Raw genomic sequence first — 25,103 nt, forward strand, 5'->3', positions numbered from 1 at the left:
AAGGGATAGACAACATTCCATCAGAATTTCTAAAATGATTGGGGGAAGTGGCAACAAAACGACTATTCACGTTGGTGTGCAGAATACATGAGTCTGGCGACATACCATCTGACTTTCGGAAAAGCATCATCCACACAATTCCGAAGACGGCAAGAGCTGACAACTACCACACAAACATTCTGTACTTACAAAAAAAATACGAGACCTTACTTTTGGAATTACCCTCGTATATGAATATCGAAGATAAACTATGAGAAACACAAGATGACCCTACTACTTAACTTTTAACGCAACTGTGTTAGAAATTCATGTAAGATCTCTCTCTCTCTCTCTCTCTAATCTGTGCGTCCGGGCAGGGATAGGGCAGACGGGGCGGCGGGCGAGCGGGGAAAGGGGGGGGGGGGGGGCCTCTGCACGCGTAGCCGACGGTGACATGACTGACATATATAGTTAATAGTTGGCATCCATTTATCCAGCTGTTTGACATTTTCAGTTGCTACTTACACTGAAATGTTTTGTGAGCTTGCTCATAAAATGGGCTAAAAGGTACGTCAAAGTTTTACTAGTAAGCAAAACTATGTGCCTGCAAAAAGAGAGAAAAATTATGAAGCAGATGACAGGGTCGTTAACGTTCGGCAAATTCAGCCTTTTAGCGGGAGGCGATCTCAAGAAGATGAGTATTTAAGGGCCGCACAGAAAGAAGAAACCAAAAAAACGCAATGGACCAACCAGAGACGAGAGAGTAGCATGGTACGGCAGGAGTTTCATACTGAATATAAACAGTTTATCATAACTTCACATGAACGGAATTTTACGGACTTGTTTTTTACCGATCGTATGATACAGGCTCATTTCTTAGGCCGCTTTGATACTTCCTTTAGCTCGCATGCGGCAAGCGAGCCGCGGGGATACCCCTGCTTTAAATGCTGCTGCAGAGACGATTATCTGTTAGGCATCCATTCTCGAAAAACTATGATGAAAACTTTTACAATAGTGTAACGGAAAAAGTGAAGTATATTGATGAGACAAGTCTGACAAAATCTTTGACACAGACCTTTGATCAAACAATTTTGACAGTGTGACAGGGGCCTCTGAGCGCCAGCACAACCGTTTCTGGGAGACGATGGGCGTCAGCTTTTCGACCTGCTGGCTGACCACCGCGGATGAAGATAGAGAATTGAGTCATTCCTAGATATGGCTCTCCTATGCCAATCTCCTCATCTCAGAGTATCACTTGCTACCTACATCCTCAATTACTTACTGGATGTATTACAATCTCTGTCTTCCTCTTCAGTTTTTGTCCTCTACGGCTCCCTCTAGTACCATAGAACTCATTCCCTGTTGTCTTAACAGATGTCCTATCATCCTGTCCCTTCTTCCTCTCAGTGTTTCCCACGTATTCATTTCCTCTCCGATCCTGCGCAGAACCTCCTCATTCGTTATTTAATCAGTCCATTTAATTTTCAACATTCATCTGTAGCACCACATCTGAAATGCTTCAATTCTCTTCTGTTCCAGTTCTCCCACAGCTCACGATTCACTACTGTAGTGTCCTGCGGTCGGCAGGAAAGAACTAACGATCAAGTCTGAACACGCTTTATTTAACCAAAACGCCTTCTTCGCGTGCACTTATTTCCAAACCCAAGAGCGCCAAGAAACATAACAATTCTTGTGGTGGCAAAAACCAGACAAGAGTACAAGACAATGAGAAGATATAATAACCAAAACACTATGCTACACAATTACAAAGTGGCGTTATGCCCAACAAGATACAATTTCCTACTGCAGACTATGGATTGTCTACTAGGTTATAGCCAGCACAGGTATTGGACGGAGCTGTCCTAGGTGAAGGTACACACCGTCGGTCTGACTCTGCTGGTGTGCTTATAACACCAATTCAGCGGAGTGCTACACATAGTCACAGTAGTTCCAACATGGCTTTTCACGAAATAGTGTCGCGTTTATGTGGAACGTCTGTTGATGTTTGCATCCATTGGCGATGTTTGGATCTGAGCTTTTGAAGGGAGGTTGGAAGCCCACCTTGCTTGTCTGTTATGCAGGCCCTCTAACTGATAAGGGCCGCTTCGACATTTCTACCCCTCAAAAAAAGAATGCGCAGCACCACAAACATCCATAGGAGTAGGAGCATCCTAGTCGATGTTCATAAGTTCATGGCTGGCTGAAGCTGGAGCGGCGACGCAGCAGGGGCAGCTGGCGGTGGAGGTAGAGGCTGAGGCAGAGGTGGAAGCGGAGGTTCCGTCACAGGGCGGCTGGCAACAGGCCCTGGCAGTTCCCCTTGTGCGTAGTTGTCCACCAGATGTGGGCATGGCTGGTTGAGGTGCCGGTGGGAGCAGAACCACCGGCCCACCAGAGACATGGCATCGTCCAGCCGCAGACGTTGGTGATGACGGCAGGCGCCCAGGGTGCCGGTGGATGAGAGGAGATCCGCACCCAGTCCTCCTGCCCGACATGGAAGGAGTGCGCCGGTGTGCGGCAGAAGGGTGAGAAGTATCAGGAACAAGGACAGATAAGAAGAGCGGAATGATCTACTGTGAAGTATCTATGCCGGACTGTTATGGGCATGGGGGGGGGGGGGGGAGGGGCAGCGCTGTATGTAGCCAAAAAAGCACAGCCTCCTCCAGTGGGTGATGGCTCAGCAGCTTATCGAGCTGGGTCTTGAACGTCCACATAAAACGTTCTGCCTGGCCGTTTGATGCAGGGTGAAATAGGGCAGTGTCGACAAGGGAAATCCCATGAGCAGCACAGTATTGCTTAAACTTGATCAAAATACGTTGTGGACCGTTATCCGTAACGATCGTTTTGGGGACTCCCTCGGCAGCAAAGAGGTGCCAGAGAATTTTGATAGTCTCAGGAGAAGTGGTGTTCATCATGTGGGATACGTAAAGGTATCCCAACCTTGAGTCAATCAGGATGAGCCACTGGGAACCGTGAAACGGCCCTGCGAAATCCAAGTGGAGACATTCCCACGGAACAGCTGGCCACGCAAAATACTGGCATGAGGTTGCTGCCAGACGTGTTTGGCACATGGTGCAGGCCGACAGAAGGAGGCAATGTCTTTATCCAATCCGCGCCACTAAAGGTGTCAGCGAGCCAGCTGTTTGGTGAGGATGATTCCCCAGTGGCCAGCATGGAGGAGATCGAGGACACTGCGGCGCAATGTATGGGATATGACCACCCAGGGGTCATCCAGATCACTATGCAAAAGGATAACGCCACAGCAGAAAAATAGACTGTGCCAATTATCCCAAAAATGCTAGACTTCCACATCACCGACGCAACGACAACTGGTTGGCCAGCCTGCAGCGATTTGGCTGCAGAGAGCTTGCAGTGTCCGATCCTGAGCGGTGACCCACCAGACCACATCGGCATCCAATGGAAGCGCGCCCAAGGCTGCGTCCACGTCGGCTCCACATGGAAACAAACCAAGGAGGAGGTATCAAACTAACGGTCCGCTCTGGCAAGCAGCCGGGAAAGAAATCGGCGTTTCTCTGCCTGTCAGAGGTGCTATAGACAATATCAAAATCGAATATGGCCAGGAAAAGCGTCCAACGCTGGAGGCGGCGTGGTGTCCGGGTGGGCACTGCAGCACCTGGGTGAAACAAAGAAACCATAGGTTTGTGGTCAATCTGCAGAGTGAAATAACGACCATGCACGAAATCGTAGAATTTCATCAGGGCGAAAACCGGCGACAAAGCTCCCTTTTCAATTTAACTGTATTTGGTTTGAGTGTCGGTCATTGATGCGAAAGCCACCGGCCTCTCAACGCCGTTGACCACTTGAGAGAGGACCGCACCTAGGCAATAGTCCGATGCGTCGGCGGTGATGATGAGGGGCATGGGAGGGTTGTAAACAACCAGACAAGGAGGGTGGGAGAGCGTCTTCTTAATACTTGTGAAAGCCTGCTCACACGCCGTGTCCGAAACCCAACGCACACCATTGCGCAATAACCTGGTCAGGGGCGCCGAAATCTCGGCGGGGGGGGGGGGGGGGGGTATAAAACCCCAATAATAGTTGATTTGCCCGAGGACGTAGTTGCTTCACGTTGATGGGAGGAGGTAGGTTTTGAATGCCCTCGAAATAGTCCTCAGAGGCGTGGTGGCCGTGAGCATCAATCATGAACCCAAGATAACTGATCTCACACGCAAAAGTCACTTTTCTTTCTGGTAACGCAGGTTCGCCTCAGAAAAACCTGAAACAGCCGATCCAGCTTGTCCGCGAGGTCCACAACGGACGAACCACTGACGATGACATCATCCAGATAATTTGCCACACTTGGCACCTGACTTGTGAGGTGTTCTAAATAACGTTGGAAAATGGTGGGGGCACTGACAATGCCAAATGGGAGGCGGTTATACTGGAAAAGGCCACACGGGGTACTGATGACTAGGGTCTGCTGCGATTCCTCGTCCAACGGCAGCTGGAAAGCAGCATTGCGCAAATCAATTTTGGCGAAAATGGTGGAGCCCCCAAGACGTGTGAACGTGTCATCCACCGATGGGACAGGATATGTACCGATGACGGACCCAGAATTTACCGTCACCTTAAAATCGCCACATATGCATAAAGCACCGTTTGGCATAGCTCGACTAACACGATAGGCGTCTCCCGGTGACTGTGCGCGACGGCAGACGGGATGCCTTCGTCTTGAAAGCGGCGAAGTTCCACCTGGAGCCTGTCCTGGAGAGCGGGGGGACCGGGTGGGCCTTAAAAAAAAACAACGAGGGACAGTAGAGGGAAGAAGCTGAACATGTGTGGCGAAACCCCTCACCCCTGGTGTGGAGGATGAGAACAACGTTTCGAATTTGCTGAGCAACGGGGCGAGGAGGGTATCTGAGGAGGGGATCGAAACTGCCTGTACTCCGTCCTGGACTAAGAAACCCAGACGACCAAAAATGCCCAGACCCAGAAGGTTAGCCGGCCAGGGTGGCCGAGCGGTTATAGGCGCTACAGTCTGGAACCGCGCGACCGCTACGGTCGCAAGTTCGAATCCTGCCTCGGATATGGATGTGTGTGATGTCCTTAGGTCAGTTAGGTTTAAGTAGTTCTAAGTTCTAGGGGACTGATGACCTCAGAAGTTGAGTCCCATAGTGCTCAGAGCCAGTTGAACCATTTTTGAACCAGGTTAGTAGCGCCGGGAGAGCCAAACACCAAAAACTGAGTGGTGAAGGAATGACCGTTTCAAGCTTCTGACAATCCACACCCCCAACTCGTAGAACGTTATCCTTTCGTTGATTATTCAAGATTTTCTCATGGTAACTTCCCCCTTGGCAGTTCTCTCCGAAATGGAGAACTGTTCCGGAATCCTTGGCTAATGGAGAGATCAACAAGACGCTTTTTCAATTACAGGACACATGTCCTCTGGATACAGGTTATGTGTTTTTAATGCAGTGGTTTCGATTGCCTTCTGCATTCTCATGCTGTTGATGATTGCCGATTCTTCCGCCTTTAGGGGCAGTTTGCCACCCCTAGGACCACAGAGTGCCCTGACTCTCTGTCTGCTCCTCCACCTTGTTTGACAAGGCTGCTGCAGATTGTAGGTGACTTCTTATGCCGGAAGTCTTCGGCCGCCAATGCAGATCATTAATCAAAATTTAAGCGATGGTGGGTTTAGAACCCAGGACAGATAACGTTTTTATTACTAATCAAAGACCTACCCCTTTTCTTTTTTTTCGTAATAATTCGCTACATTTTTTCCAAGCGGACGTCCCACGACACGCATTAAAGTATTAAAGTTCACAGTTGATCTATTCACTCAGTTTTTTTTTTTTCTTTTTCAGAGGCAGATAACTCTCTGACTGAACACGCTGAGCTACCTTGCCCGCGCCTCTAGACTACAGGTGGCCAGGATACAATTCGCTAATACCGTCTAAACCAGTCTCTAAATTTGACAATGTCTCAGTTCAACAAGGAAGAAATTCCACAAGTTTCTTGAGGTATGCAATTTGCAGCAGAAGCCGTTCATTGATGGTTAAATGCAACGGAGCTACCAAACTGCAGAAATGTTGTTTGTTACGTTCACTCAATGTTCAAGATAGCTCCAGCCGTCTGCAGTGGGGTTAAGGTTAGTCCATTAAGGTTAGTCCATTGTCTTAGTGGTGATTCTTATGCTCTTCCATTAATTCCGCAATTTCTTGCTCATTCTTTATGGTAACGCTTTGTACTACTGAATTGTTTTAAAGGTAGTTTCAGAAGATCTAATCTTTTTTCTTTAAATGTGTCAAGTCAGTGATTGATGATAGTTCCTTTATTCCCTTCTGTAAGCTCATGTGACATTACTGACGTGCATTGTGTGAAAAAGAGTGCCAACTGAAATATTATATATATTCGTGTCATTTCGGAAAGTAGATTATTTTTGCAATTCGGAATCTTGAGCATCATTCAGTCATTAGTGAGCACTCTAACGAGCCCCTTGTGTTATCAGCTTACGTGTAACGAAGCTTAGGGAAGTCCAGTCTTCACGAAAAAAGGACGCTGTTTCAGAGTGTATAGGGCTTTCTGACTCTCCATCTAGGGAAGTCAAAATAACCATCGGTAATATTAAGAGTAAAATGGGAATACCACTGTTAAATGCAGAGGAGAGAGCGGGTAGGTGGAAAGAACACATTGAAGGGATCTATGATGGGTAGGACTTGTCTGATGACGTGATAGAAGAAGAAACAGGAGTCGATTTAGAAGAGATGGGAGATCTAGTATTAGAATCATAATTTAAATGAGATCTGGAAGACTTAAAATAAATAAAGCGGAAGTGATAGATAACATTACATCAGAATCTCTAAAATCATTGGGAGAAGTGCAACCAAATGACTATTCACGTTGGTGTGTACAACCTATGAATCTAGCGACTAGCGACTTTTAGGATGATTGCGAGGGCCGACCAGTGCGAGATTTATCGCACATTTAGGGAAACCATCCAGACAATTCGGATGATTGCAAGGGCCGACCAGTGCGAGATTTATCGCACAATCAGCTGAATAGCTCGTGCATCAAAGTTGCTGACTAAAATAGAGAAGAACGGAAAAGAGAATTGAGGACGTGTTGGATGACGATCAGTTTGGCATTAGCATAGGTAAAGGCACCAGACAGTCAATGCTGACGTTGCCATTGATAACGGAAGCAAGATTGAAGGAAGAGCAAGACACGTTCATAGGATTTGTCCACCTAGAGAGAGCATGACACTATGTAAAATGGTGCAAGATGTTGGAAATTCTGGGAAAAATCGTGGTAAGCTATAGGGCGAGACGGGTAGTAAACAGTATGTACAAGAACCAAGAAGGAATAATATGAGTCGAAGACCAAGTACGAAGTACTCGGATTAAAAAGGGTGTAAGACAGGACTTAGTCTTTCGCCCCTACTGTTCAATCTAAAAATCGACGAAGCAATCATGGAAATAAACGAAAGGTTCAAGAGTGCAATTAAAATTCAAGGTGAAAGGATGTCAATGATAAGATTAAATGACAATTTTTTAAATCCTCAGGTGCCGACAGGTGTTGTTGATATACCTCGATGGGAACAGCCGAAAATGTGTGCCCCGACCGGGAGTCGAACCCGGGATCTCCTGCTTACGTGGCAGACGCTCTATCCATCTGAGCCACCGAGGACACAGATGACTAGTGCGACTGCAGGGACTTATCCTAATAGATATTAGGAACATCACGTATGTAGATTGTGGACAGCTGGGAATGTGGGTCTCACGGGAAGCGTGCAAGGAATAAGTCCCTGCAGTCGCGCTATTCATCTGTGTCCTCGGTGGCTCAGATGAATAGAGCGCCTGCCATGTAAGCAGGAGATCCCGTGTTCGAGTCCCGGTCGGGGCACACATTTTCGGCTGTTCCCATCGACGTATATCAACAACACCTGTCGGCAGCTGAGGGTTTCAATTAATTATCATTTATTCTAGAGACGCTGCACGGTCATCAATGCTATCTGTTCCTTCGCGAACAGTTACTATCTTCATATATAATGATAAGATTCGCAGATGACAGTGCTATCCTTCGTGAAAGAAAAGAAGAATTACAGGATCTGCTGAATGGACTGGACAGAACTTTGAATACCGAATATAGATTGACAGTAAATCGAAGAAAGACGAAAGTAATGAGAACTAACAGAAATGAAAACAATGGTGAACTAAACAAATGTGTGTGTGTGTGTGTGATTTAATAAGGGACCAAACTGTTGAGGTCATCGGTCCCTAGACTTAACACACTACTTACAGTCTGCCTTCGGCAGGGCAACAGAGCAGACGCGTCCGTGTTGACCGCGTGCGGAGCGCGACCTCGCCTTGTTTGCATTTTGACGGCCGTTCCGTAAGTGCCGGCTTACCGTGTACGATCCATGGCGAACCGTTACCGTAAATCTACACTCCGATTTACATTCTGCAACGATTATGCCCGACCCAAAGCACTAGAGGTGGAGCGTTTTCTTCGAGATGAAGTGAAGATCCCGGTGACCGATATTATAGGCATACATTTGTCAAACGTGAGCAGCACGGTCTATGTTAAGATCATTAACGACACGGCTTGCGAACGCATCCTACGTGAGACCATACAGGGGCTCCGCTTCTGTCATGCTGATGGCAATGTGGGGGAGGTAACCATCGACCACGCAGGCTTAGGTATGCGAACGATACGCATTTTCGAATTGCCACCATTGATCTCCGAAGCCACGTCCCGTCCTACTTACAGATCAGCGGATGCCGTGCAATAATTATATACGATGGCCAGCCTCGGACCTGTTCCGGATGCGGCAAAGAAGGCCACCTTAGATCCGAATGCCTACAACGGCGTATTACGCAACTTCCTGCTGCCGAAGAACCACCCACGTCGCAACCTACGGTGCTACCGGTGACCTACGCCGCTGCTCTAGCTTCTCCTACCGCTTTGCAACGTCGCCCGGTCACCACAAATGACGCCACCAACGAGCCCGACCAGACACCGACGGAGAGCGCCTCGGACGACCCGCCGCCTCGGCCGGCCATCGGCGCCGCTCCGAAGATGCCGGCGCAACCAGACGCTGACCCTGACCTCGGCAACACGATGGAGATCGACTCACTCATCGTTCCTACAGCGGCCTTTCTGCCAGAGCGACGCGACTCCCTTCCGTCGTCGGACACGGAGGGTGGCACAAGGAAAAACGTTCTCCGAAACGTCGCAAGCGAAAACGTCGCACAGTTTCCGGCCAATAGGAGACGTTACAAGTCGAGGAGGACGCAACCGTCGACCAGCACGAGGCCTCAGAACCCGCTACTGCTGACGGAGACGTTATGAGCGCGGAGACATCCACCGGTATGCCTTCGCCCCGTGCTGATGCTGAACTAAATCATGAACATATCACAGGCGACACTACACCACGCACTATTACAACATTTTCTGCAGACCAAATGGAAGATACACCGGTGCCCGCTTCCACGGCGTGGCACGAGGAGGAGGTCGAGGAGCAGGACCCGTTACGGGACCCTGCGCCGTCGCGGCCGCACCACTAATCATACTCTCCCCAGAATCCCCTGCGGGCCAGCGGGATAACGCTCCGCTGCAACGCCCACGCCCTTGCGCGGACAGCGGAGTGGACCAGTCTCCCGGATATCAATGGCTATACCGCCCACGACTCCGCGAGTGATCCTATGGGCCGCGGAGTGGCCATCTACGTCCGCCACGGGATTTCTGTGACCGACGTCGCCTTCCTTCCATCATCTCGGGGCATGGCACTCTGCCATGGGGACACGCATCGTTAATGTCTACGCTCCCTCAGGCACCGACCGACGGCATGAAAGAACCCAGTTTTATTCCGAGGAAATAGCTCCCCTGTTTTTAGGGCGTTATGACCACTGCCTACTAGGAGGTGATTTTAACTGCGTTCTGCATCCCAAAGATCAGATTCCCCACTATACTACATGCCTGGAACTGCGTATAGTGGTGCGAGACCTCCTGCTTCACGATACCTGGGAAGTTCAACACGGCGACCGTTCTGGCCATACCTTTCTTAATAGTCATTCCGCAAGCCGAATAGACAGAATATATGTCTCACAAACTCTTAGATCTGCGAAAAGGGGGCGCCGAACGCTGGCCGCTGGCCTTTTCCGACCATTGCGCTTACATCTGTACGGTCCTCCTTCCGTCGCAATCAGTATGGCGCAGCCGAGCGCCATGGAAACTAAATACTTCACACCTGCATGACCTGGCATGTCGCCAACAAGTCACTGAAACGTGGACAGCCTGCGAACGACGCCTGTCCCGCTACCGCTCGACATTGACATGGTGGTTGGACTGCGCCAAGCCGGCGATCCGGAGAACACTGATGAGATACGGGAAGGACATGGCCGACTGGCATCGCAACACTGTTGACTTCTATTATGCGATTCTCCGAGATCTGGACGCTCAACCGTCAACCTCGGACAACCAGTTGGAACGGCAAAGAACTAAGGCGAAGATAATTGCGCTGGCACGCCGAAAACGGCAAGGGGTGGTGATACGGACGCGACGCCACGATCACGCGGGTTTAGAAATTCCATCCATGCATCATATAGTGTCCGACGAACGACGGCGTCGTCGGCAGATCATCAGCACTCTGATCACGCCTCATGGCACGCAGGTGACCACTCAGAATGACAATGTCCACGCATTCGTCGAGCGCTACCACCGTACTTATAGTGAAGAAGACGCTGAAACTGCAGCAGACGACTCCATTTTGCATTACGTTACGCGCCCCCTCCCCCACACGGAGGCGGATGCTTTGACAGTGGTGGTCACGCGAGACGAAGTCAACAACGCAATCGTCAAGGGTGCTGTCAACAGATCGCCCGGCATTGACGGCTTACCGATTGAGTTTTACCGTACCTTTCGGGACCTCATGGCACCGCGGTGGACGACTATGTATCAAGAACTGATGACATCTGACCAAGCAATCCCATCCGCCTTTGCTGAGGGCATCATCATACCAGACCACAAACCAGCCCGTGGTTCGATGGTCACGAGTTACAGACCGCTCACCCTACTCAATGCCGATTACAATATTTTCGCGCGCTTACTGGCAATGCGACTCCGAACAATACTCCCTCATATCCTCTCGCCAGAGCAAACGACGCCTGGAGGACAGGTTAACATACAGACTGCCACAGGGGAATGCCGCGACTTAATTGCGATGGCGGCGGCCTGCAGGCTCCGGGCAGCGGTCGTCGCTATAGACTTCGACAGCGCCTTCGATAAAGTGCGTCATCGTTTCCTGTTTTCGGTGGCAGCTCGAATGGGCATCCCCCCTCCGTTTATCGACGTCATCCGGCGTCTTTACAACAGTGCCAGTTCACGTGTCCAAGTCAATGGACGTTTAGCAGAGCCGGTACCTATATGCCGTTCGATACGGCAGAGGTGCCCCTTTCTACCCTCCTGTATGCCATTGCCCTTGAGCCCCTTATTGGGAACTTGACGACCAAGCTCTCTGGCCTCACCCTACGCCAACACACTTTTCGCTGTCGGGCATATGCTGATGACCTCCTCCTCCTCATTCGCTCCGGCTCTGAGATTCTTGAATTGTATCAACTAGGACCCACTAACTGCATAAGGTGGTGGGTTGTTATGTATCATAAATATATTTGAAGTTCTCCCTCTGCCAACTGCAATTGGGCGCAACCTTCAGGCTTTTGGCTATTATCTCATGGCTGGTTCCATGTTTAAAGTCCGTTATGAGACACTTACCCCGCCCCCACGGGATGGTGACGTCGGGCTCGTCAATGTCCGTATGCGAGCTGCAGCCTTGTACATGAGTACCATGAGAAAACAGTGGATGGGCCAGGGTACATCTCTAACACGCAGGTTGCTTGAGGTCCTCCTACCTGCTTCCATCTCACCACCGGTGTCTGGCGGCCATATCGTGCCTCATTTGTCTCATATCTCGACCTATTTCGTCTTTACAACAATAAAATTTTGCAAACTTTTACGTTTATGGTTTTTGGGATGGATTATAATTAGAATTGCAATATTGCTGGCAAAAGTTAATTATATTCTGAATGAAATGATTTTACAAGCGTTCAAATGGGACTTACTTTTTACAATAATCTTACAACTAGCAATGCGCAAACATACCTTCAGTAGTCTTGAGTTTCTCAAAAAATTAATTCAATAATATTAGTTCCTCTTATTATAATACGAGGTGCATTCAAGTTCTAAGGCCTCCGATTTTTTTTCTCCGGACTGGAAAGAGATAGAAACATGCGCATTGTTTTAAAATGAGGCAGCATTCATTTTCATTACGTCCCAGAGATGGCAGCACCGTACGGCAGATGGAATTTTACCGCCAGCGGCGAGAATGAGAACTGTTTTAAATACTTAAAATGGCGACGTTTTCCTTACTTGAACAGCGTGCAATCATTCGTTTTCTGAATTTGCGTGGTGTGAAACCAATTGAAATTCATCGACAGTTGAGGGAGACATGTGGTGATGGAGTTATGGATGTGTCGAAAGTGCGTTCGTGGGTGCGACAGTTTAATGAAGGCAGGACATCGTGTGACAACAAACTGAAACAACCTCAGACTCGCACAAGCCGGTATGACGACATGACTGAGAAAGTGGAGAGAATTGTTTTGGGGGATCACCGAATGACTGTTGAACAGATCGCCTCCAGAGTTGGCATTTCTGTGGGTTCTGTGCACACAATCCTGCATGACGACCTGAAAATGCGAAAAGTGTCATCCAGGTGGGTGCCACGAATGCTGACGGACGACCACACGGCTTCCCGTGTGGTATGTTGCCAAGCAATGTTGACGTGCAACGACAGCATGAATGGGACGTTCTTTTCGTTGTTTGTGACAATGGATGAGACGTGGATGCCATTTTTCAATCCAGAAACAAAGCGCCAGTCAGCTCAATGGAAGCACACAGATTCACTGCCACCAAAAAAATTTCGGGTAACCGCCAGTGCTGAAAAAATGATGGTGTCCATGTTCTGGGACAGCGAGGGCGTAATCCTTACCAATTGCGTTCCAAAGGGCACTACGGTAACAGGTGCATCTTACGAAAATGTTTTGAAGAACAAATTCTTTCCTGCACTGCAACAAAAACGTCCGGGAAGGGCTGCGTGTGTGCTGTTTCACCAAGACAACGCACCCGCACATCGAGCTAATGTTACGCAACAGTTTCTTCGTGATAACAACTTTGAAGTGATTCCTCATGCTCCCTACTCACCTGACCTGGCTCCTAGTGACTTTTGGCCGCACATTCACCAGCCGTGCTGCTATTGCCTCAGCGATTTTCCAGTGGTCAAAACAGACTCCTAAAGAAGCCTTCGCCGCTGTCATGGAATCATGGCGTCAGCGTTGTGAAAAATGTGTACGTCTGCAGGGTGATTACGTCGAGAAGTAACGCCAGTTTCATCGATTTCGGGTGGGTAGTTAATTAGAAAAAATCGGAGGCCTTAGAACTTGAATGCACCTCGTAGTTAGCTGATGTCTCTGTACATCCGTTTATAATCTCTTGTAAATCATAGCTAGTGGCTGGCAGGCACACCGCTCCTCTCAACCTCTCGCTTCAGACCTGCTACCGACTCGCTTCACTTCTCGCTTACTACTGACTTCCTACGAACGCTAAAGTACCGTTTCTCCTGCCAACAATGCTTTCTGGTGCAGACAATCCCTGCTACCATTACAAAATGTATCAATGCGCGGTCTTCCCCGCTCTTTTCTTAAAATGTATCCATACGCGGTCTCTCCCGCCCTTTTTAAAATTTAACAATTTGCGGTCTCTCTTGTCAACAATACTTTGGTGCAGACATTCCCTCCTACCACAATTATTTCCAACATGACAAATATTAATTATTCCTACTTAATCCTATTAATAAAATATAAACATCTTTCATAAATTGTGATTTGACAATAAACACTAGAAATATACACGTCTTACAACAGTTACATACATAGCAGTCTCCCAGATACGCGCCCACCCAGGACTAAGGATTTTTACAGCCTGCTGCTGTGCTGTGTTCCCCGTAATGTGATGGAGACCAAACAACCCTCCATCCAGTGGCCCATAGTGTGGACTAACGTCAACCAGCCCTTCCTCCCTATGAACATCCCGGCACTGTGGTATCACATAGTCAACAGGAAATTTGCCAAGAAGCAGCGACTGCACAACATTGGCTTGTCAGAATCCCCTCTTTTTCTCCTTTGCCAGCAACTGGACACTGATGAACACCGTCTGACATGCGCCTCTTCGCAAGATGTATGGCGCTTCGTGCAGCAAATCATTGCCTGCTATCTCCGGGTGCCACCTGACACAATTGAACCTCGAATGTTCCTATACCCGGGGGACAAACATTTTTCCGCCGCGAAATGTCGTGCTATTACGTGGGTCAAAGGGTGGGCGTTCGCTTATTTCTTTCATGAGGGACCTAAATCACGCCTCGACTTCTGGACCTATTTACGAACAGCCCATGCAGCTCTCGTTACCGAACATCATTTGCTAACTACCTTCGAGCTGTCTTTGTTAGACCTCCACTGAGTTGGGAGGGGGAGGGGGGGTTCCTGGGTCCGAGGGCACCTACCCCTCCTTCCCCAGTGGTGTCTGAGTTGAAGCCGCCTACAATCGATTCTACTTCTGACCTCCGCGGATGGGAGATCGAGTCGCAGATTGCGGGGATTTTATTTCTTTTTGCTTTTCCTTTTTCTTTTCTTTTTCTTTACCCAGAATTTATATTTCTTTTTCTCTTTCGCCGATGTGTTCACATAATTTCATGATAATAGTGAATATTACAAAAACACATGCAAATAAATAAATAACAACGTCTTCCACTACTGTTGATTCCTGTGTCTCCCACTTCCCTAAGCACTACAGGTTCGGTGGTGGTGAGAGGGACACTGTGGTCAGGCCTCGGGTTCCGACCCCTGCCCACTTTGCCCCCCGAGCCCCCACCTCTCCACTACCCCCCCCCCCCTCCCAAAAAAGGATAAAAAAGCGGTTCTAGAAAAAAAAGATGTAAAGAGCGCCTGCCATGTAAGCAGGAGGTCCCGTGTTCGAGTCCCGGTCGGGGCACACATTTTCGGCTGCTCCCATCGACGTATATCAACAACACCTGTCGGCTGCTAAGGGTTTCAATTAATTACATTTTTTCTAGAGAAGCTGCACGGTAATCAATGCTATCTGATCCTTCGAGAACATTTACTATCTTCATACATAATGATAAGATTTGCATATGACATTGCTATCCTTCGTGAAAGAGAAGAATAATTACAGGATCTGCTGAATAGACTGAACAGAACTTTGAATACCGAATATAGATTGACAGTAAATCGAAGAAAGACGAAAGTAATGAGAAGTAACAGAAATGAAAACAATGGTGAACTAAACAAATGTGTGTGTGTGTGTGTGTGTGTGTGTGTGTGTGTGTGTGATTTACTAAGGGACCAAACTGTTGAGGTCATCGGTCCCTAGACTTAACACACTACTTAAACAAACTCATGCTAAGAACAACACACACACCCATGCCCGAGGGAGGACTCGAACCTCCGGCGGGAGCAGCCGCGCAATCCGTGACTAGCGCCTTAAACCGCGCGGCCACACTGCGCGGTTAAACTGAACATCAGGATTGGTGATCACGAAGTAGATGAAGCTAAGGAATTCTGCTGCCTAGGCAGTAAAATAACGCATGGCGAATGCAGCAAGGGGACAAACCAGCACTGCAAAAAGGTCATTCCTGGCCAAGAGAAGTCTGCTAGTATCAAACTTAGGCCTTAATTTGCGGAATAAATGTATGAGAACGTACATCTGGAGTACAGCAATGTATGGTAATGAAACATTGACTGTGGGAAAGCCGGAACAGAAGAGGATCAAACCATTTGAGGTGTGGTGCTACAGACGAATGTTGAAAATTAGGTGGACTGGTAAGGTAAGAAATGAGGAGGTTCTCCGCATAATCTGAGAGGAAAGGAGCATGTGGAAAACACTGATAAGGAGAAGGGACAGCATGACAGGACATCTGTTAAGACATGAGGGAATGACTTCCATGATACTAGTGGGAGCTGCAGAGGGTAAAAACTGTAGAGGAAGACGGAGATTGGAGTACATCCACCAAATAATTGGGGACGTAGGTTGCAAGTGCTACTCCGAGAGGAAAGGTTGGCACAGAAGAGGAATTCGTGACGGACTGCATCAAACAAGTTAGAAGACTGACGACTTAAAGAAAAGAAAAATGAAAAAGCACCGGGATTTCTCGGTGCTTTGAAGTCAACCTCTGAACAGTTTTTGACTGATTGTTGGGGAAATGGGACCTATATGGGAAAACAGACTTTCCGGGTGACTTTCACTGATGAAATCTTCTCGAGTTATCAGCCGAGTAGTCACGTCGTGTTGTCGCAACGTTTTGGCGAGTTTCCTGCTCATCTTCGCCTGAAGGTGACGAGTAGCAAACTCGGCGAAACGTTGTGGCAACACGATGCCATGACTCGGCTGGTAAACCGAAAAGATTTCACACTCATAGACGTGCGTAGATAACACTTGAATTTGGTAAGACGACTGTATATCTAGAATCCTTGTGTGTATTACTTGAATATTTCTACACAGTGAACGAGGATTTATCTTAACCACGCGATTACTGTGCGATTACGTGGAATAGAAAATGTGGAGAAACGATTTTCATCATTACCCATGATTAGATGTGATTTCGGTTTACTTATCACTCGTACATTTATCTATTTATATTCCTTCTATGGTACAATTTCAGAATATGAAATTTCAGAATACGTATTAATTATCAACAGTTACTTTCACGATCTTTGTTTCAAATATGAGAGCTCGCTATATCCCAAAATGTTTTTGTTTCGGAGTGTACACCATGTGCTCATGGCGGAGCTCGTCCATAGCACGACCACATAGCGGAACACATTGTGCATTAGCACTTTTCTTTCAGTCCACTTTTCCAGCGAAGGGCGTTCTACTAACAAGACTACAAGTGAGCGAAAAATTATCCTGTTGTTCCACAAGAGTTTTTCACTCTTTCGAGAGTGATCAGATACGGATGAATTACAGCAGAAATACAGCAGAAATAAGCAGAGTTCCACACAGTCAAGAAAATATAAGATAGTTGTTTTTGTAGTTGATGCTGGAATACTTCAGGTGTACTTCATGTTTTTACCCTTAATGATTTCTGATGGACGTTGATGGTTAACTATGTGTTCAGTCGTTGGGAAGGTTATTCCATTGTTCACAGTATTGTAGTACGTAGTACTATGAACTGAAATTTCATGTTGAATTATAATTAATAATATTTAAGTAATTAATTGGTATGATAGTGTATTCCAATCCGTTTAACTGTTCGATGTATTGGATTATGAGTACAGTTTCTTCAGCGGATCCTCTTTGCATTCTGGGTTGTTAAGTCTTCTAGTCAGATGCAGAATTAAGTATTAGTCTGATGCTACACAGATGCATTATCACACAGATGTAATACCAGTTATCAGTCAGATGTGATATCAGTTAGAAGAAACGCAAGTCACACTAAACACGAATAACTTCCAGTATAATCTGCTTTCCAGAGTGAATTGTTCACTTTGCAGCGGAGTGTGCGCTGTTACGTAACATCCTGGCAGATTAAAACTGTGTGCCGAACCGAGACTCGAACTCGCGACCTTTGCCTTTCGCGAGGTACTGGCGGAAGTGGAGCTGTGAGGAGGTGTCGTGAGTTGTGCTTGGTTAGCTCAGTCGGTAGAGCCCTTTCCCCGCCAACGGCAAAGGTCCCGAGTTCGGGTCTCGGTCCAGCACACAGTTTTAATCTGCCAGGAAGTTTCATAATCTGCTTTATGAGACTTTTGAGTCGACCACAACTGTCTGAAGGTTTACTGCATTTTTGTATTGTAGATCTCTTGACTGTTCTGAGAGAGAACTGAGACCAATCAAATTATATAAAACGATCGTTTATGTGTCAGAATATGAGAAAAACTGTTGTAAGAAATAAGGAACTTTGCCAGATGTTCACGTTCTACACTATCGATTGAGAGTGAATGGATAACGACGAAACCCAGTGAAGATAAAATGGCTGTCAGTGTCATTGTGTTTGAAAATGAGGATCTGAGAATTTTGCACACTTTCTTCGTCATCCTAGGAGACAATCTGAGGTTCTATTGACAGTAATGAGTAATATGCAGTACAATACACAAGGGCTGTGTGGGACAGCATTCCACATCTACTGTAGAAGAAGGAACGCAGTGAACACAGCAACATCAACAAATGTGTGTGAATTCCTAACGGACCAAACTGCTTAGGTCATCGGTCCCTAGACTTACACACTACTTAAACTAACTTATGCTAAGAACAACACACACACCCATGCCCGAAGGAGGACTTGAACCTATGGCGGGAGGGGCCGCGCAGTCCGAGACATGACGCCCTAAACCGCGCGGCCAACATCAACAGTACCGACAGCTGTACACAGGAGAAAATCGTGGTAGGTCCCTGCAACAATGGAAATAGGCCATCAGATAACACACTCTTCCTGTTACACCATATCGACAATTGAGTATTAACACGATGCCACCGAGGTGAACATCTGCTCGACAGATCCATTGCAATAGCTACACAATCGAGGATGGGGTTGTTTGGGGGGAGGAGACCCAGACAGCGAGGTCATCGGTCTCATCTCATTAGGGAAAAACGGGGAAAAAAAATCAGCCGTGCCCTTTCAGAGGAACCATTTGCCTGGAGCGATTTAGAGAAATTACGAAAAATCTAAATCAGGATGGACGGACGCGGAATTGAACCATCGTCCTCCGGAATGCGAGTCAAGTGTTCTAGCCACTGCGCCATCTCGCTCGGTCTACATAATCGAGTAGTTGTATTTTTCCACAAGGGGCGTTCAGGTGAATGGTTAGAAAGTTTGGGTGGCAGGGGTAAGACATTCCTGCTAGCGTTTTCTAAATGTTTTCTAATTTGTCCTTTGGTAATAATTGGGGATTGACATTGTGTAGTGGAATAATCAGAATGTTGCAATGTTCTGCTATTAACATTGGGGATCATAATGCGTGTTTACGCCTTCTGTTGATTCTCATGTGTACGAGGTGTATGAGAAAAGTAATGAGTCTGACAACGCTGCGTTATGGCAACGCTGTGTTTTTCTACTTGTGAAGACCGGTGTGTTAATCGTTTCCAGGTGCTCAGTCTTTCAGCTCCGTATTGCCATCGCGTGATTTTTTAGAGCGCCAACAGTAAAGTTGTGTTTTGTTTGTGTGTTACGATAATGCAACAGTTCAATTTAGAGTCACGTTTTGTTATCAAGTTTTGTGTTAAACTTGCGGAATCCGCCAGTGTCACCTTTGAAAAGTTGAAATAGGCCTATGGGGAACATTCCTTATGAAGAGCACAAATCATTTTTGAGAGGCCGAGAACACATTTAAAATAAACTTCGCTCAGGGAGACCTGCAACTTCATGAAGCAACGTCGAATGTGTGCGTATTCTTGTGATGTCAGGCTGACATTTAACAATAAGGATGATCGGGCCGCCGGCCGGAGTGGCCGTGCGGTTCTAGGCGTTACAGTCTGGAACCAGGCTACCGCTACGGTCGCAGGTTCGAATCCTGCCTCGGGCATGGACGTGTGTGATGTCCTTAGGTTAGTTAGGTTTAATTAGTTCTAAGTTCTAGGTGACTGATGACCTCGGCAGTTAAGTCGCATAGTGCTCAGAGCCATTTGATCATCGGGCCTGTTAAAACATTTAACTGTAAATTAAATTTTAAATGACGTTTTGCGCATGCGAAAGGTTCGTGCCAAAATGGCGTCGAAAAACATCACAACGTATTTAAAATCACATACATTTCTTTTCAACAATGGAGCTTCCATCTGAGCTAATTTAGCGTGTAGGTTTATTTGATTAACAGCATATTTCTTATCTTTCTTCCAAAATGAGCAGTGGAAATGCGCTTGTAAATGATAAGAATAATGAAATTCAATAAGAGCCAAATGAGCACCACATTTTATTTAATGTGCTAGCACCGTTTGCTACAGTATTCACGATGTCTATAACATACGCATAATGCCGAAATGATTACAGTGCCTTACATACGCTAATGGTTCTGCTAGTAACAATTGAAATCCTACTGGTTTCGAGGGGATTCACAAGCTGCATCGTTTTCTTCAAGATGTATTATGACTATTCGGACCTGCCACCTTATTACTTTCTTCAGGCCGTATCGCTCCACACAGATCTGTTAGTCAGTACACATGACCACCACAGTGCAGCAGAATTGTGCTACACAGTTGAGGCCAAGTGCACTGTTGCCCATGCAGCACCACATAGAGGTGGGATTGGATGGAGTTCTTTTGTCTGCACTTTGGTGACGTCTTTTATTTACTTACAGCAATTACACTTATTTTTTGAAGAAAAATACAGGAATTTGGAAGCAGAAAATTTAAATTTATGAATTCTAAATTTATGCCACAGTTTAAGAAGGGAATAAAAGAAGAAAGGAAAGAGTAGATACAGATATCCGTTCGCCAAAACCACCTGGGGAAGGGGACTTGGTACTGAACTTCAAGTTCAGCGGCCATACATGGTGCTACCAATTTTAGCTTTGTCCACATGATCATCACTCTTTGGGAAAATTCGATTTGCTCAGCCCATGCGGGTCTAATCTGGGTCAGTGTTGTTTGTTAGAGTGGTATGTCACTTGATATTTGCTAGGTTACACAACAACTGCTACTACTAGGTTAGTTAGTAAACAAATTCTGCATGGAACTTCCTGGCAGATTAAAACTGTGTGCCCGACCGAGACTCGAACTCGGGACATTTGCCTTTCGCGGGCAAGTGCTCTACCAACTGAGCTACCGAAGCACGACCCACGCCCGGTACTTACAGCTTTACTTCTGCCAGTACCTCGTCTCCTACCTTCCAAACTTTACCGAAGCTCTCCTGCGAACCTTGCAGAACTAGCACTCCTGAAAAAAAGGATATTGCGGAGACATGGCTTAGCCACAGCCTGGGGGATGTTTCCAGAATGAGATTTTCACTCTGCAGCGGAGTGTGCGCTGATATGAAACTTCCTGGCAGAGCTTCTGTAAAGTTTGGAAGGTAGGAGACGAGGTACTGGCAGAAGTAAAGCTGTGAGTACCGGGCGTGAGTCGTGCTTCGGTAGCTCAGTTGGTAGAGCACTTGCCCGCGAAAGGCGAAGGTCCCGAGTTCGAGTCTCGGTCGGGCACACAATTTTAATCTGCCAGGAAGTTTCATATCAGCGCACACTCCGCTGCAGAGTGAAAATCTCAGTCTGAAATTCTGCATGGCTTTGGAACAATATCCTGCCTCAATGTAATCTAACTAAGTTATATATTGTTCCTACATAGCTGTATGAGAAATAACAAGCCACCACTAACCTATCATTAATCTTGTAAAAACATATTTGTACAATAAAACTAGACGTTTTTGAGTAGTTGACCTATTAATTTTGTATGATTGTGTAATACGCATTATCTGTTTCTGTTGTGTATTTGCACTGCTTGATTTTGCTTGCTTACTTTATATTACATTTATATTAAATCCATATTATTGCCGGCCGAAGTGGCCGTGCGGTTAAAGGCGCTGCAGTATGGAACCGCAAGACCGCTACGGTCGCAGGTTCGAATCCTGCCTCGGGCATGGATGTTTGTGATGTCCTTAGGTTAGTTAGGTTTAACTAGTTCTAAGTTCTAGGGGACTAATGACCACAGCAGTTGAGTCCCATAGTGCTCAGAGCCATTTGAACCATTCCATATTATTGCATTTACAGTGACATATTTATTTATGTAGCTAGTTAACGATATTGGGTACAGATTCAACGTGTATTCCAGAACAATATCTATCCACAGGCTATTCTAATTTTCATAAGATATAAATTGAAATCTTTGATTAATGTTCACGTGAGCAGATGTGCATGTTTTACTTGCTTTATGTTACATATATTTTGTATGACTATGTTATGTCAGCGTTGTCACTGTTACTCATTTCATCATCGGTACTGGAGCTACTCGAGCTATCTATGGCGGGCTCTCTTCGTCTTCTGCGTCTTCTGTGTTTATGAGTCTGTTTTATATGTCATGTTCTGCTTTTGAGATGTTGCTGGCGATTGCGTCAACTACGTCCATGTATCTAGGTCCTCAGTGTATCAAATAGTGTTGTTTCTGTCATGTGATCTATGTTATAGCGTAAGTAGATGTATCTAATGCATTTCAAAGGAAATGTTCTGGGGAACCAACTTCCTCGCATGTGCAATGATTGCTTTCTGAAAGCGACATGCGCTGCAAGTGCGTGGGATAAGGGCAATGTCCAGTCACAGAATGTGCACCACGGCACATTTTTATGTGTGTCAATGGTAGTCTGTGTCGTTTCGAATTTAATGCCGCTAGTTCGGGCTTTGTTTGTGGTTAGTCGTGAGTTAAAGCTATATCAGTGGTAGTCTGTGTCATTTCGAATTTAATGCCGCTAGTTTGGACTTTGTTTGTGGTTAGTTGCGAGTTAAAGCTATGTCGTTTGTCACTGTATACCTCAAGATTTATAGTTACTATTTCGCGTTATATGTTTTTGTTATTTATTTTAATTGCTACGTTTCTTTGTAATAATCCTTTAAGCATTATGTATGCTGTTTTATGTGCTGCTATGGATAATTTGTTTTGGTTGCACCATTACTATATATTGTGTGTAGCGTACCACTGACCTTGTTTCCCTACATTGCTCTTGTGTTGGCCGATAACACAACTAACAGGTCGTCAGGATACGCAACGATCCCGCCTGAACGTCCATCTCCCTCGATTACATTCTAGAGCGGTTCAATTGTGATATCCCAGAAGATGGGTCCGCAGGTAGAGCCTTGTAGACATATTTTAGAAATCATTTTTACAACTTCGCTATCGACCTCTCGCCACTCAGCCGCTCTGTTTCTACAATAGTCTCGAAGACTATTGTACAGGGATCCGGGTACCGTCAGTTCTCGAAATCATGCAAACATTGCTGGTGCTGGCCACCAAAGATTATCAAAGACGCCAGCAATCTCAATAAGAATAGCAGCTGCGTACTTCTGTAATGTCTGTTCTACAATTTAGAAAGTCTGATTAATTGTGTCATCAACAGATTTTCCTGGTCCAAGGACAAACTGGTGCTGACTGAGGTCATGGAGTTCCCTGTGAGGCTGAAACCTCTCACGGGCCTTAGCCACCGTATTTAACAAGCAAATTGGTCAGTACGATTTTGATTCTGATGGATCCCTATTTGCAGCTTTTTTTGATAATTATTGTGTTGGCTGTTTTCCAGACTAGAGGCACCCATCCCACTCTCAGGGCATCATTTATTATAGTTATTAAATATGGGGTTATCCGTGGTGAAACCTGGCGCAAATGTTTCCGAGTGGAAACATTTTTACAAGGTATGATTCTCAATAAATTCTCTAATTTTTACTTCTCCGAGAGGTCAGTGATGGCCACGAGCCGTGGACCTTGCCACAGTGGGGAGTTTGTGTTCCGCAACAATAAAGACAGCAACACCATAGATGAAACCACATCAAAGAGGTATCTGTGGAGAGGTCAGAGAAACCTGTAGTTTGTAAAAAGGGACAGTGAATTTAAATGACAAAAGGAGAAAATATAAAAGTACTTCAAATTAAGCTTGCAAAGTTCTAAGGAAGTGAGAGTGGCAGAAAGGGCAAAACAGCGAATCAGAAATGGCTGCAGGAGAAATACAAAGCTGTAGAAGAATAGCTGACTGGGAAATATGGATTGAATCTTTGGAGAAAAGGAAACGAGTTGTACGAATATCAAACATTCCAAAGGCAGGCCAGCGATAAACAAAGAAGGGAAAGCTGAAAAGTAGAAGGAATTTGTAGAAGTAACAAGTAAAGGAAAGAAGCTTGAAGACAAGTTTATGGAAAGGAAAGAAGTATGGATGAAGGTGAGGTGGGAGACGTGATACCGTGAAAAGAATTTGACAGAGCACTGGAAACACAAGGCTCAACGAGTGGACGGCAGAAGTAGCGAGATAATTGCAAAAACATACTGTGACAGAACTATTACACAAGGTATACACATAAAGTGTGCTCATAACAGTTTAGAAGGGAATGTATGTGTGTGTTTATGTGTGTGTATGTGTGTGTGAAATGACATTGTTATAAATTTATTCAACTCTCTGAATTTTGTCACGTACTGTTTATTCTGCAGTTTAGTGAGCAACTGTATAGGCAATACGCCAAATAAATACGGTAAAATTTTCCGTATTAGTGTGAACTTGCCTATTATAAAAAGAGAGATAAATAAAAAATATCGATTAAAAGTAATTTACAACAATAAGCCGCTATTTTCCTGTATATTGTAGCTCCAAATTCAATGTTTTGGGAAACTTTCCCTTTGGCGTATTAGAAAGCCATTTCACAATTCCACTGCAGCATATTTTATTGAAACAGCCTCTCGTCAATGCTGTAAGCCCAATACACACTGTGGAAGATAATGATAATCAAACAAGGAAAATCTCGGCCGCAATACTTATCACAACAGGCGAAATGCCCTTGCATTTATCTCTGCAAAGCGTTAAGCCAAGTTCTCTCCAGATAACACAGGCAGACTGTAAAGATGCCTATGAAACACGTATGCAAAATCTATGTCGCGCGATCTGTCTGTATTCACTACGCAATAGCATTCAGCATCTGCTTACGCCGTGATCTGGGAAGCAATGTATGCTGACGTCAAAATTCCTCTAGTGTGAATCTAATATCTCACCCCATATAGTCTTACTCTATGACGATACTTGAAATGAAAATATTAGAAACAAAAGAAACATTCGTCAGAGCTGGGGGTCAGTGATGGACTCAGTTGTTAATTGTTCTGCACATCGTACGCAGTGTTTACAACTTCTACCGTATCGAGTAGAGTTTCTCGAGACAGTAAACAAGGTCAGAATAGGATCGCGGAGTAGGCTGCATTACCAACAACTGACGTCAAACTATATGATTACTTCTACACATTACGTTGCGACAACAGCCATTCGTTAGAACAAATATCTAGAAAGTGAAAGTGTCACAATTTTTACAAGCTAGTGAATAATTCGAAAACAACAAGAACGTCGCGCGTAAGGGCATGGACATGCGCAAAAATTTGTATAAGAG

General features: G+C 46.0%; 1 protein-coding gene and 1 non-coding gene across 2 annotated transcripts in view; both read right to left on the minus strand.

Annotated features, from left to right (window-relative positions):
* The window catches only part of LOC124796086, a 148,206-nt gene that overhangs the window by 93,869 nt on the left and 29,234 nt on the right, over positions 1–25,103 (minus strand). The gene's annotated exons all lie outside the window — the stretch shown is intronic.
* On the minus strand, positions 7,547–7,620 carry Trnat-cgu. Its single transcript has one exon. It is a non-coding gene; the product is annotated as a tRNA-Thr (tRNA).

Source organism: Schistocerca piceifrons, chromosome 4, assembly GCF_021461385.2.
Source record: "Schistocerca piceifrons isolate TAMUIC-IGC-003096 chromosome 4, iqSchPice1.1, whole genome shotgun sequence".
NCBI lineage: Eukaryota > Metazoa > Arthropoda > Insecta > Orthoptera > Acrididae > Schistocerca > Schistocerca piceifrons.